Source organism: Leopardus geoffroyi, chromosome D2 (assembly GCF_018350155.1).
Source record: "Leopardus geoffroyi isolate Oge1 chromosome D2, O.geoffroyi_Oge1_pat1.0, whole genome shotgun sequence".
NCBI classification, from domain to species: Eukaryota; Metazoa; Chordata; class Mammalia; order Carnivora; family Felidae; genus Leopardus; species Leopardus geoffroyi.
Genome location: NC_059334.1, coordinates 15,820,210 through 15,835,648, shown reverse-complemented (window position 1 = coordinate 15,835,648; position 15,439 = coordinate 15,820,210).

The window sequence follows — 15,439 nt, the reverse complement described above, 5'->3', positions numbered from 1 at the left end:
TGAAAGAACATCTATTTTTAAAACAACAATAAAAATATAATACTTTTGCGTCTCAGAAACAATAAGGTGATCTATTAGATTTTTTTTAAATTTTTTAACGTTTATTTATTTATTTATTTATTTTAATTAATTAATTTTTTTAATGTTTATTTATTTTTGAGACAGAGAGAGACAGAGCATGAATGGGGGAGGGTCAGAGAGAGGGAGACACAGAATCTGAAACGGGCTCCAGGCTCTGAGCTGTCAGCACAGAGCCCGACGCGGGGCTCGAACTCACGGACCGCGAGATCATGACCTGAGCCGAAGTCGGCCACTTAACCGACTGAGCCACCCAGGCGCCCCAACGTTTATTTATTTTTGAGACAGAGAGAGACAGAGCCTGAACAGGGGAGGGTCAGAGAGAGAGGGAGACACAGAATCCGAAACAGGCTCCAGGCCCTGGGCTGTCAGCACAGAGCCCGACACGGGGCTCGAACTCACGGACCGCGAGATCATGACCTGAGCCGAAGACGGACGCCTAACCGACTGAGCCACCCAGGCGCCCCTCTATTAGATTATTTTTAACCGCGGATCTTTTACTTATTCATTAATTCATTCAGTTAATGTATCGTAAGAACCCATGAGGCTACAACATTGCGTTCCCAGAATTATATAACATTATAATTGTTATAATAATGATCACTAATGTTTTGACCATACCCACCTTCTCAGGGAATTTAAATCCTTCCTGAACTTTAGGTCCTTGTTTGTCACACCATCTTTGAGAAGCAAGATGATCTTGTGTGTTATGTCCAGTGTTTACTCCAAAAAGCTAAGGACCCAAGAGTCAGGATGGCCTCCAAGGCGAACCTGGAACGGGTCCACAAGTAGAAATTACAGCCTTCAACTCTTCAGCATTACTTTGCCAAACAATTTTCCATCTCTGGAGAATTATTTGCCCTAGCTTCCTATGGTAAAACACTTATCTCTAATTTTACTTTTCAAAAACAGGAAAAAAATTCTACAGGGAAGTTAAGAAAAATTAATATCTGTTTGGCTCTTCTGTGATTTTAGAAAATCTGTTGCATGTACCTCTAGCCCCAGGCAGGACAAGTCTACTTTTCCCTTAAGGGTCGTGTAACTTACAGCCTTTGGAAAATAATATTTCAGGTTAAGAGAACCAAGAGGGGACAGAAAGGGGAAGCCACATGCATTTGTGGCACTGTTATATTATTATTCTCTTTACTTGGCATGTGGAGAAATCGGATGGTATTATATTCGGCATTTAATTTAATTTAATTTTTTAATTTAATTTATAATTTTTTTGTTTAATTTATACTAATTTTTATTTAATTAAATTTAATTTATAAATAATTTTATTTAATTTACAATAATTTTTAATTTAATTTATAAATTTTTAAATTTACATCCAAGTTAGTTAGCATACAGTGCAACAGTGATTTCAGGAGTAGATTCCTTAGTGCTCCTTACCCATTTAGCCCATCCCCCCTCCCACAACCCCTCCAACAACCCTCTGTTTGTTCCCCATATTTAAGACTCTCTTATGTTTTGTCCCCCTCCCTCTTTTTATATTATTTTTGCTTCCCTTCCCTTATGTTCATCTATTTTGTATCTTAAAGTCCTCATATGAGTGAAATCATATGATATTTGTCTTTCTCTGACTAATTTCGCTTAGCATAATACCCTCTAAGTTCCATCCACATAGTTGCAAATAGCAAGATTTCATTCTTTTTGATTGCCGAGTAATACTCCATTGTATATATATACACCACATTTTCTTTACCCATTCATCCATCGATGGACATTTGGGCTCTTTCCATACTTTGGCTATTGTTGATAGTGCTGCTAGAAACATGGGGGTTCATGTGTCCCTTCGAAACAGCACACCTATATCACATGGATAAATGCCTAGTCGTGCAATTGCTGGGTCGTAGGGTAGTTCTGTTTTTAGTTTTTTGAGAAACTTCCATACTGTTTTCCAGAGTGGTTGCACCAGTTTGCATTCCATATATTGGGCTTTTTAAAAAGACCATGATCCCTTAAGAAGTGTTGTTATATACCTATAATTACCCATTTATTCAACATTGTACAGGAGGTCCTAAAAGAGCACAGTAAGATAAGAAAAGTAAAAAGTGTGGGCGCTTGGGTGGCTCAGTCGGTTGAGCGTCCGACTTTGGCTCAGGTCATGATCTCACAGTCCGTAAGTTCGAGCCCCCCGTTGGGCTCTGTGCTCACAGCTTGGAGCCTGGATCCTGCTTCAGATTCTGTGTCTCCCTCTCTCTGACTCTCCCCCATTCATGTTATGTCTCTCTCTGTCTCAAAAATAAATAAATATTAAACAAATTAAAAAAAAGAAAAGTAAAAAGCATGAGTTTTGGAAAGGAAGGAAAAAAAGTACCATTTTCATAGTTGATATTATTTTATACACAACAAGTAAAAGTAAATATTAGAATTAATAAGAGAGTTTAGCAAGGTGTCTGGATATAAAATCAATATTCAAAAATCAATGATACTTCTCCACAACAGCAACAGCTAAAAACATAGCTTACTAAAAGATATCATTTATAGTAGAAATGCAGGTAGGGTACCTAGAAATAAGTCTAAAAATCTGTGTAAGTTGTTTGTGGAGAATTATTGAGGTATTAAAGAAAGCCTAAATAAATGGAGAGATGTAGCATGTTAACAAACAGAAACATTCAATGATGTTGAGATGTCATGACTCCTTCCCAAATTGATGCAGATATTTCAATAAAAATCTCAATAGTGCTTTTTCAAGAACTTAAATATGTATTCAAAAGGAAAAGCCCAAGATTAGAGAAGTCACTTCTAAAAATAAGAACAAAACAGGGATTTTTACTACATGATAGCAAGTTTTTCAGGAAGTTATCATAATTAAGATACAAGAATAGACAAAATAATGCAACAGTAAACAATTAAGAAACACAACTTTACGTACATTAAAATGATATATGAGGGAGACAGCACTGCAGGTTATTAAGGGAAATGATGGGCTTTTAAATAAAAAGCACTAGAACAACTGTTTATTTTTATTTTTTTAAGTTTATTTATTTATTTTGAGAGAGAGAGAGAGAGTAGGGGAGAAGCAGAGAGAGAGAGGGAGAATCCCTCACAGTCAGCACAGAGCCCATTGTGGAGCTCGAACTCACTAACCGTGAGATCATGATCTCAGCTGAAATCAAAAGTCAATTGCTTAACCAACAGAACCACCCAGGTTCCCCTAGAAAAACTGCTTATAAGGAAATAATAAAACAATAAAATAAAAAATAATAAAATAATAAACATAATTTAAAAATTGCTTATAAGGAAATAATAAAATCTTACATCAAACAAACAAATCACTTCTAGACATATTAGAAATGTGTAAAAGGCAAAACTTAGAACATTTTAAAATAAAATATAGGATAAGATGTCTATGATCTCAGAGTAGAGAAGATTTATTTTACAAGGTACAAAAATCACTAATAAAAACATTAAAAATGATAGTGACTATACTATAATTAAAAACAGCTGTTCATAAACATTTACTATAAAGAAAGTAAAAATATAGGGGCGGCCGGGTGGCTCAGTTGGTTAAGTGGCCGACTTCGGCTCAGGTCATGATCTTGTGGTCCGTGAGTTTGAGCCCCGCGTCGGGTTCTGTGCTGACAGCTCAGAGCCTGAAGCCTGTTTCAGATTCTGTGTGTGTGTCTCTCTCTCCCACCTTCCCCCATTCGCGCCCTCTCTCTCTCTCTCTGCCTTTCAAAAATGAATAAATGTTAAAAAAAAATTTAGAAAGTAAAAATATAATCCACAAACTAGAAATATGACAAACACACATGCATGTACATATCCGTATACTCATACACGCATACACATACACATAAACACACATATATTTATAAAACTCCTTCAAGTTCATAGAAAAAAGAAAGCAATTTATAGAAAGAGAGTCAAAGGATACAAAGAGTTAGATAATAAATATACCACAGGGTATATTGTCTGGGCTGACAGTGCAGGGACTGCTCGGGATTCTCTCTCTCTCCCCCTCTTCTGCTCTCTCTTTCTCTCTCTCTCTCTCTCTTCCTCAAAATAAATAAACTTTAAAAAATAAATCTAATGGTAGAACTAGTGAACCGTGAGTGGGGAAAGAGGGGAGGGAGAAAAATAGAGACAGCACTGAGACGGGTGCAGGTGGTTTGTGGTGATGGCAGACATGGCTTGTAAGAGGACCTTACATGCTATGAGGACACAGAGGATGGGAGGGGAGGGCTCATGTGTCTCCCTTTGTGACACGTTTCCTGGAACAAGTACCAAAGAATCAGCAGCCGATTAATTGCAACCATTTTTCCAGCTAGGATGCTAATAAGAGAAGCTCATGGATGTGTTTGACAAACCTCTTACTCAGATGACTAATCAGATTTGCTCTTGGATGCAGAAGCATCACCATAGCCCACATCTCTGGAGCCTTCCACTGCTCATTTTCCCTTCCTCTGACCGTGCCCCACCCCCTTTAAAATATTTTTAGTGTATTTTTAAAACTTGCGTTATTTTATTGAAAAGATACATTACTTTACCATTGTAATCATTTGTTTATAATATACAGTTCACTGGTGTTAGCTATTTTCGCCTAGGTGTGAAACAAATCTCCAGAATGTTTTTTGTCTTTCAAAATGGAAACTCTATACCCTTTAAATAAGGATTCTTTTTCCCCTCCCTTTGCCCTTCGTAGCTACCGTACTAGTTTCTTTCCCCAGGAACTTGACCACTTTAGGTACACCATATAAGTGGACTCATATGGTATTTATTCTTTGTGACTGGCTTTTTTCACTCAGCCTAATGTCTTCAAGGTCCATCCATGTTGTGGGCAAGCCTGAATTCCATTTCTTTTTATGGCTGAATGGTACTCCATCAGATACGCCACATTTGGTTTATCCATTCATCCACTGATGGACACTTGGGTTGTTTCCACCTCTTGGCTATTGAGATTAGTGTTTCCATGAACATGGGTGTGCAAAAGTCTTTTCCAGACCCAGCTTCCAATTCTTTTGGATTTATGCCCACGAATGGGAACGCAGAATCAAACGGTAGTTCTGTTTTTAAGTTTTTGAGGAATCACTTGGATCAGTCAGGTAGGCTTGCAATAACAATACACCATAGACTGGGCAGCTTAAACCACAGAAATTTATTTTCTCACAATTCTGGAGGCTAGAAGTCCAGGAAGGCAGGTCTGGTTTCTGTTGAGGGCTCCCTCTTTAGCTTGCAGACAGCTGCCTTCTCACAGTGTCCTCTTATGGCCTTTTCTCTGTGCACGCATGCGCACTCCTGGCGTCTAGTTTTCTTCTTACAAGGGCACCAGTCCAGTTGGATTTGGGCCCTACTCTAATAACCTCAGTTACCACTCCTTAATTACCTCCTTAAAAGCCCTATCTCCAGTCACACTGGTGGATAGGGCCACAACATGTGAATTCTGGGGGGAGGACACAATTCAGTCCGTAACTGAATACACTTTTCCATAGCGACTGCCCCATTTTACATTTCCACCCACTGGCACAAGGTCCGGTTTCTCCATATCCTGGTCAACCCTGGTTATTTTCTCTTTCCTTGACAGCAGCTGTCCTAATATGGGTAAGGAGTGACCCCGCCCCTTTAGGGGGGGCCTGGGAAATGTGAGCGGAGTAGCCACCCTTACATATTGGATTCTCTTTATGGCAAGCAGCCCTGCCCCAATGTGCCAGCATTTGCAGGTGGAAGTTAAGAAACAAAAGAGCAGAGCGACACTTCAAAGAGCAGAGAGGGAACGATTCAAGAGAATCCAAGCTAAATGAACATGGAGTCTATTTTTAGCTGGGCTGGATTACGGTTGCCTTCCAAGGTTGCATACATTAAGAATAATCGTTTAAAAGAAGGCATGGCTCACAATTACATGGTATCATTTACAACCTCAACTGTGGCCCCAGTAGGGCTCCTGTTCCTCCTGCCATGGGGTGGGCACCGAGCAGTGTTCGGAGGATGTGCACACTGGGTGCCTTGAACAGAGAGGATGTCTGCAGAGAAGCCCTGACTATCAGAAAATTGGCGTGCAGAGAAGAGCACTTAATCCTGTTTCCTTGAATCTAACTACCTAAGGCCTTGGATTTAGTCGACCGTAACTTCAAAGCCCAAGGCAAATTGAATGCAGTAGGGTCTCTTTGAAAAGACCAGCACGTTCTGTGAGGTGCTCCTTGGTTTCTGTAAAACACTGTTCGACACAGAGAAGAATGCAAGAAATTGGGAGGAATCAGAGCTTTCTTTGAAATATTTGCTTTGTGGATTTTTAACTCAGGATATTTCCCAAACTTTGTGCTGTACACAATCACCATATAAAGGATTATACTATTCATTTATTAATACATCAAATAAATACAAATCCTGTATTTAGAAACAAGGTACCAGCGTTAAGAAATAACATTGTCAAGGAGCTTATAGAGAGCTAGGGGCGATGACTCATGTGGGAAAGAATAATACAAGACAGAACAACCATTTACAAGAGAGATTCAGTGCTGCGGGAGAAGAAAGTTCGCAGCCAGGACTTCCAGAAAGAATTTCAAAAAGGGCATGGTGTTTCAGTTGGACTTTAAAGAGACATCAAGTTTGAGCCCTGTGGAGAAGTAGAGGGAGATAATTCGAGGCAGAGGGAAAGCAAACCATAAATCTAGTGCTGAGAATAGGGATCTATGTGTATGAAAGATCCGCAAATGGTTCAGTCTGGACAGCAGAAAAAAAGGTGGGAAAGGTGGTTGGGACGTGGTCTTAGAGGTTCCAGTATTGCTAAGGAGTAAATTGTTTCCTGCTATTAATTGTTATTTAAAATGGGGAAATGTCACTGTGTGCTTCACGTGTTATGATACAGATGGAAAATACAGAAGCCGAATTTCCCCTTTTGAAATTTCAGTCTGGGACGTGATAAACACACGCATATTAAGGGAAAAATAAAATTTTAGACGTAAATTGTGCCTGTGACAGAATAGCTGGTGGGAACTTACAGACGTAAATCGAAAGATAATATATACAAGGAACACCTGGGCGGCTTAGCCGGTAAGGCTCTGGCTCTTCGTTTTGGCTCAGGTCATGATCTCATGGTTGGTGAGTTTGAGTCCCTCAAGGGGCTCTGCACTGACCATGCGGAGCCTCCTTGGGATCTCTCTCTCTCTCTCTCTCTCTCAAAATAAATAAATAAACTTGAAAGAAAGAAAGAAAGAAAGAAAGAAAGAAAGAAAGAAAGAAAGAAAGAAAGAGAAAAAAAGAAAGAAAGAAAGAGAGAGAGAGAAAGAAAGAGAGAGAGAAAGAAAGAGAGAGAGAAAAAAAGAAAGAAAGAAAGAAAGAAAGAGAGAGAGAGAAAGAAAGAAAGAAAAGAAAGAAAGAGAGAGAGAGAGAGAGAGAAAGAAAGAAAGAAAGAAAGAAAGAAAGAGGAAGGAAGGAATGAAGGAAGGAAGGAAGGAAGGAATAAAGAAGAAAGAAAGAAAGGTAATTTATGCATACAAAAGGAGAGGTGGAAAGGGAGATTCTTGTAGTAATTATGCAGGCTCAGCTCTCCGCCTCTTTAAGCAGCTGACCTTGATGAAACAGGCAAGGTCACAAGGAATTCCAAATATGCTTGGCCTTTAAGCTCTGTAAATAGGAGACATGCTATTTATATATAACCTACTTACAAATACCCTTTAAGTGGCTACTTGGGACAGCCATCAAAACTTAATTCTGGGTAGTCCAGAAGCTCACAACTCCAGCAAGGAGAGAAAGTTTTCCCTGGAAACATTATTCTACATCATGGTTAGTTTCTACAGTACTGATATTCCAGCAATATACAGTTCATAGTCTTTTGCAGCTGATCTGGTAAGAAACTTGTGAAACCAAACGCTCTAATATTTTTGTGTGTGTGTGAAAAGCAAGTATAGAAAATAGCATAACAAACTTGCATATATCTATCACACAGATTCAATAGTTACCAAGATTTTGCCACATTTGTTTTACCTACTCATTTTTTTTTTAAACCCAGAAGCATTACAAACCCTTGTAAGCAATGTCACTGTGTTCCTACTGTTAGAGTAGGCAGTTAGTTAGGCTTCAACAGGATGGCTGGAGGCCAGCAAAGGGGGAGTCACAGCCAGCTATCTGGAAAGTCAGAGACCTGTCCCGGCCGCACTCCAAAAAACGAAGCCCCAAGAAACTGATCAAACCAGATGGGACCAAGACAAAGAAGGCCAGAGTCCTGACCAAGTAAGGGAGAAAAGGTGGGAAACCCTGCTCCCAAGAAATCCCCTCCCAGAGTAAGAAATATTCCATCCTCTAGTTAACTGTCAATAGAAGATAGAGACCCAAAGCATGAGGCACACAGCGCCTGCTTGACCTCGCCGGCTCTCACTTACTGCACTTACTGTCTCCAACATGCCGTTGCTTTAGATAATTTGTTGGAGGAAGAATCCCAAGAAGGCCCACACCAGAGATTTGATGGTTAAATGTCATGACTCTTAATTGGAGCAGCCCCTTATCTCCCTCCCCCTTTCTCTGTGTCCTTGACTTATTTCAACTGGGTAGGTTTTCTCATGGAACATAACCACATTCTGCGTTTGCCTCTTACCTCCCTTGTGGTATTATTTCACTATTCCTTGGTACCCCAAAATACAGTTTTTGATTGGGTATTGTCCATTTTCTACATATTAATACTCTCCTTGGCATAGAAAAGAAAGCTAAGGGAATTTACTGGGATAAGCATAAGTTGTGTGTTTTTTTTTTAAGCAGGCAGAGCTGAATTTTCATTTTAATGCCAGCTTTGTCACTGAGTGGCTGTGTAAATTCATATTTGTATGCATTTTGTACCTTCTCCAAGTTGGTTTCACTATGAGCATGTCAATAATTTCATGGGGTTGCTCTAAGGATCACAGAAAGAGAATTTACAAAGGACCTAATCCAGTGGCAAGCAGAGATAAGAGGCACTACAGAATTGGAACTATCTAGAGTTATTTTAGTGCACACCTAGCTCCAGCGTATGGCCAGAGTCTCCCGAAGGACTGGTCTGCTTGATGAAGTTCTAAGATTTGGTTTACTTCCCAGATTTCAGAAGATAGGTATCTGGCTAATTATGAGCACAACAGCTGGCTATTTGTTTGGAAGGACCTAAATTACATGTAGTTGTTTAAAACAAATCCAATTTAAAACCTAACTCCATTAAATGGACCAGCTATTCGCATTCTGAAAGCCTGACCTGGTGGTCGAGGCCAAAAGTCCTGATAGTGTTTATCTGCATGAGAAAGAAAGGAGAATTCATGAATTAACTTCATCTGTCAGTCTTATGTAACCTTAAGCTTATTAATGAACCCATTGTGTTCAATGCCTTAAGACGCTGGATGATTTCCCTTGATTCTTGAAAAGATTTATCGGAGTGGGCTTTTCAGCCACTCTCTTCCCCTTTAGTAGTGCCTTTGCTTACTCTCCAACCACCCCCCGCCCCCCCCCCCCCCCCCCCCCCGTCCTGCCTTCCCCCCCACCCCCTCGGCCCCAGTCTTTCTCTTTGTCCTTCTTTAAGTGAAGGAATTTCTAACACCAAGTTCTGGCAGGTTTAAAATAGAAATCGAAAATGCGTTGCATAGCCTTGGGACAAATTTACAGAATTTCTTTACTGTTTGCACTATTTACAAACAGCTATTTTGTGTCTATGATATGGGAAGTGGTCATCATGGTGCTGATCACAACTCAGTCCCTGGTTTAATGACAGCATCATGAAAAAGCTACAATTCCCCGTAACCAGGGACTTAGAAAGAGAAGGGAATGAAAAGACTAGAAACAAAGAAAAAGAGATCCACAGTCAACCCCTGCACACATTCTGAGGATTAGAATCAAATCATCTTTAGCGCTAATAGAATATGTCAAGGCGAATGTTTTGAAAGTTCCATTTTTTTTTTTAACAGTTTACGTTGTGTGAAGTTTATGGTAACCTTCTAATTGAGGTCTTCTTGCCTCAGGAATACATTATGTATGCAGAACCCTGAGATACGGAGACTTTGGAAGCCAAAGGGGGGTAACCGAGGCCCAGACAGGGGCATCAGAAATTCCAATCTGTCTCTTAAGCAATATTTGGAGCTGAGGTTCCCAGACAAACATTTGCAAGGGGTTTTTCAATACAGTAAAGGGGAAAGGACTTTAATCTGACCTTTTTACATTTCTGTTCAGTGTGCAGGTTTTATTTCCTGTATTTTTCCCATTTTCCTTTTAGAATTCTCTCTTGTTTTAGCTCTTTGTATTGTATCTTCTACCTTTTTGTTATATCCTTTTTTTAAGAGGCTCTATTTTTTAGAGCAGTGTTAGGTTCACAGCACAACTGAGCAGAAGGCATAGAGATTTCTTATATCCCTCCTGACCCTATATGTGTATAAGCTCCTCCATTATCAACATCCCCCCACCAGACTGGTCCATTTATTATAACTGGCGAACCGACATTGACACTTCAGCATCACTCAAAGTCCATAGCTGACATTAAGGTTCACTCTTGGTATGCACACTCTATAGGTTTGGACAAATGTATAATGGTAGACATCCATCATTAGGGTATTATCCAGAGTATTCTCATTGTCCCAAAAATCCTCTGTACTCTGTCTGTTCATCCCTTTCTCTTCTCTAACCACCTTGGCAACCAATGATTTTTTTTTTTTTTTTTACTGTCTCCATAGTTTGGCTTTTTGCCGAATGTCATTGTGTTGGAATCAGACAGTGTACAGATTTTCTTACTGGCTTCTTTCACTTATTATTATGCATTTAAGCTTCCTCTGTGTCTTTTCATGGCTTAAAAGCTCATTTTTTTTTTAGCACTGAATAAGGTTCTATCGTTTGGATGTGCCATAGTTAATTTTCCGTTCACCTATTGAAAGATATCTTGGTTACCTGATTGTCATTTGGATAGTTATGATAAGTCTACAATAAGCATGTATGTACAGGTTTTTGTGTAGATGTAAGTTTCCAGTTCCTTTGGGTAAATACCAAGGAGCATGACTGCAAGGATCATATAGTAAGAGTACATTTAAACTTTTAAGATACTGACAAACTGTCTTCCAAAGTGACAGTGCCATTTTGCATCCCCACCCACAATGAATGAGAGTTCCTGTTGCTCCACATCTTCACCAGCATTTTGTGCTGTCAGTTTTCTGGATTTTGGTCATTCTGGTAGATGTGTGTGGTATCACTCTCTTGCTTTAATTTGCATTTCCCTGTTGGTATACAATCGGGAGCATTCTTTTACATGTTTTTAAAAAAATTTTTAACATTTATTCATTTTGGAGAGACAGAGAAAGACAGAGCGTGAGTGGGGGAGGAGCAGAGAGAGAGGGAGACACAGAATCCGAGCTGTCAGCACAAAGCGCTATGTGGGGCACGAACTCACAGAATGAGAGACCATGACCTGAGCCAAAGTTGGAAGCCTAACTGACTGAGCCACCCAGGTGCCCCAACATGCTTATTTGTTTTTTAATGTTTATTTATTTATTTATTTATTTATTTATTTATTTATTTATTTATTTTGAGAGAGAGATAGAGAATGAGCAGGGGAGGGGCAGAGAGAGAGAGAGGGAGAGAGAGAATCCCAAGCAGGCTCACAACTGTCAGCACGGAGCCTGATATGGGGCTCCAACCCACAAACCATGAGATCATGACCTGAGCCAAAATGAAGAGTCAGAGGCCTAACTGACTAAGTCACCTGCTCCCCTCCCACATGCTTATTTTCCATTCATGTATCTTCTTTAGTGATGTGTCTGTTCAGGTTTTTGGCCCATTTTTTAGTTTTTTTTTTTTTTTTTCTTATTGTGGCATTTTCAGAGTCCTTTACATATTTTGATGAACATTTATTTATCAAATGCATCTTTTGAAAATATTTTCTCCCAGGATTTGCCTTTTCTTTTCATTCTCTTAACAGTGTCTTTCACAGAGCAAACATTTTTAATTTTAACACAATCTTGCTTATCATTTTTTTCTTTCATGGATCATGCCTTTGGTGTTGTATCTAAACAGTGATTGTAAGCCCAACGTCAGCTAGACTTTCTCCTATGTTGTCTTGGAGGACTTTCATAGTTCTGTGTTTTGCATTTAATGCTGTGACCCATTTTGAATTAACTTTTGTGAAAGTTGTGATTTTTTTCAATGTGGATGTCCAACTGTTCCAGCACCATTTGTTGAAAACACTGCCTTTGCATTTTTGCATTACCTTTGATCCTTTGTCAAAAAATCAGTTGATGATAGTTACAAGGGTCTATTTCCGGGCTTTTTATTCCATCCCATTGATCTATTTGCCTATTCTTTCACCAATACCACACTGTCTTAATTACCATAGCTGAAGATGAGTAGTGTCAGTTCTGCAACTTCATTCATCAGTACTGTGTTGGCTATTCTGGGTCTCTTGCCTCTCCAAATGAACTTTATTGTTTTTTCCTCTATTTGTTTGTGTTTTTGTTTTTTCCATATAAACTTCAGAATCAGTTTAGAATCAGTTCATATCTGCAAAATAACTTGATGCTTGCGATTTTGATTGGCTTTGCACTGATTCTATAATTAAGTTGGGAAAAACTGACATCTTGACCATATTCAGTCTTTCTATCCATAAAAACAGAATATTTCTCTATTTATTCAGTTTTTCTTAGAATTTGTCAGTTTTCTAGTTTTCCTCATTATAGGCCTGTAACAGAACCCAAGTCCATCTGCCCAAGGTGCAGCAAACACAATCACTGGGTTTGCAGCAAGGAAAGAGTTTATCTGAAAGGCAGCCAAACAAGGAGATGGGAAGGCAGGTGTCAAACTCACCTCCAAGAAGGGAGAGAGAACAAATTTCTTATAATCATAGAGGTTGAGAGTGCATACATATTGATGAAAAGGGTGGGAAAACATACAATTCTTCATGAGGAAAGATGGAGCATGTTAATTGAGCAAACATATATGTAACATACACCCCACCTTCAGTTTGGGGTGGAGACTTCACATCAGAAGGAGGCAAACTTCATCCCCTGATGTCAGGAGGATATCTTAGGACAAGGAGAAGGGACATGTTTTGAGAGCTGGTATAAACTGGATGGGGTCTTGGGCTCATTAGCTTGGGTAAGGAATGCAGGGTATGGCTTGTTCATAGGCTGGAACCATATCAATTGACCTTGAATCCAGGCTTCTGCAGAGACAGGTAGTGGATTTGTTAGTGGGGCCTGAAACGATACAATAGCTGATTAGGGAGAAACAGTTCTTTGAAAAACAAGCTTTAAATTTTCTACTAGTTGCAACCTCATTAACCCTATGGGGCACACATGGTTTCAGATCATGGACATATTTTGTTAGATTTATACCTACTTATTTCATTTTGGGGAGGTGCTAATGTAAATGAGATTATGCTTTTAATTTCCAATTCTCCTTGTTCATTGCTGGCATATAGGAAAGCTGTTGACTTTGGTATATTAACCTGACATCCTGCAACATTGCTATTATCACTTATTATTTCCAAGAGTTTGTCAGTTCTTTTGGATTTTCTGCATCGATGATCACAGCACCTGCAAACAAAGACAATTTTATTTCTTCCTTCCCAATCTTTTATTTCCTTTCCTTTCCTTTTCTTATTGTCTTATTGCTAGGACTTCCAGTTCAGGGTTGAAAAGCAGTGGTAAAAGGGGACATCCTTGCCTTGTTCCTGACTTAGTGGAAAAGCTTCTATTTTCTCACCATTAAGCTTCGTGCTAGCTGTAAGCTTTTTGTAGATTGCATTCTTTTACACGGGGGAAAGGAAGCACTGTGTAAAGTTCTTCTTAAAAAAAGGATATTAGATTTACTTTCCCCCTACTTAGCTCCATGCTGGCCCTTTCTTTACTTAACTTTAGTTCCTCCTCCTGGCAGGCATCTTCAGCCCCCATGTCAATTATAGGCGGTTATATCTGATTTTAGAGCTAATCCTGACTAAGCCAGGAAGTCTACAGGGAGCAGAATGCCTTTCCTAATGGGGCTTGGAATTAGTACTTGGTGCTTCTAGAGTAATTCTTGGCATTTTCATGGTCCCTGAGTTACAGATTCCTCCTAATCGGGATTTGGTCCATAAAACTTGAGATCTACCTCACTTCCTCAGTAGCGCCTTAGCTACTCTCCATTTTCTGAAGCTAAGTAAACTAGGTTGGAGCAACGACATCTATGTGGTTTTTACCTGCCTCCATGCTCCTCCAGGAGCTGATCTTTTCCCACATGTTCGCATTTCCGCTCCAAAGTAGACCAGCCACCCAGAATATGACGCTGCTCTCCTACTAAATCCCACAACTGCCATTTTGTTACAACTCTTGCTAAACCATCCCACCTCCTGGACCCATTCCTTTGGGTCCACAGCCCTTACCATGGTAACGTACTGTCTGCCTTTTAAAAGCCAGACCCACAGCTCAATCAGTTTCACTAATCCAGTTGCCCTTTGCTCTCAAAATTACTGAGGTCCCATCATGCCTTACCTTAGTTAATGATTCTGACTTTGTCTCTTTTCACCCTGAAGTTATTCCCCCGGAAATGGTTGTCAGCATCATATCTGATCATATGTGATTCTAATTCATTATCAATCGAGCCAAAATTATTACCATATGCACACTCCTGAGATAACACGCATAAAAGAGAAAAGTCTCATTGCCATATTTCTTTATGCCTTATACGAAGAAATTAGGTTACCATCTCCATCGTCGTGTTTCATAAACCTGTATTTCCAGTCCAGATCTCTCTTTTAACTTACACCTTTAACCTGGACGCGTGACAAATATGTCAAACTCAACATATCAGACGCTGAAGCTCATAGTTTTCTCTTCAGGCCTCTCTCACCTCCTTGTTTAACAGCAATCACAACAATGCCCTGCGTCTCTGTATCTGTCCCACCTACCTAATTGCCTAAAGTAGAAACCTGGACTTCACCTTCCATTCCCTCACACCTCACATACAATCAATCAACCAGTCCCATTAAATCTCTCTCCTAAGTGTTTCTCGAGTCTGTTTCTTTCTCTCCACGCCATTGCCAACATCCTAATCCAGGCCACCCCCCGCAAAAAAACTTCAAACTCCTTAACATTGCACAGCAGATTTATATCTTAAGGTATTATTGTGCATGAATCCATAGTTTCTTGCCTCGTCCTGCCTTTTCCTATGACAAGAACAGTTGGCTACCACATGAAAGGCAGAGTACAGAGCATATAAACTTTTACAGATCACAAACAATAGGCCCATGTCCGATAAATTACTTATTACTACCTTAACGCTTTAAAAAACTCAACTAAAAAGTCTGCAAATGGCAAATAATAAGTAAAAAGATATTTATCTTATCAAGTATTTGCTATGTGCCAGGCCATATAAATATACTATACTACTTAGCATAGTATACTATAGTACTATAATACTAATATCACATATATTCATATTGTAATAGTTT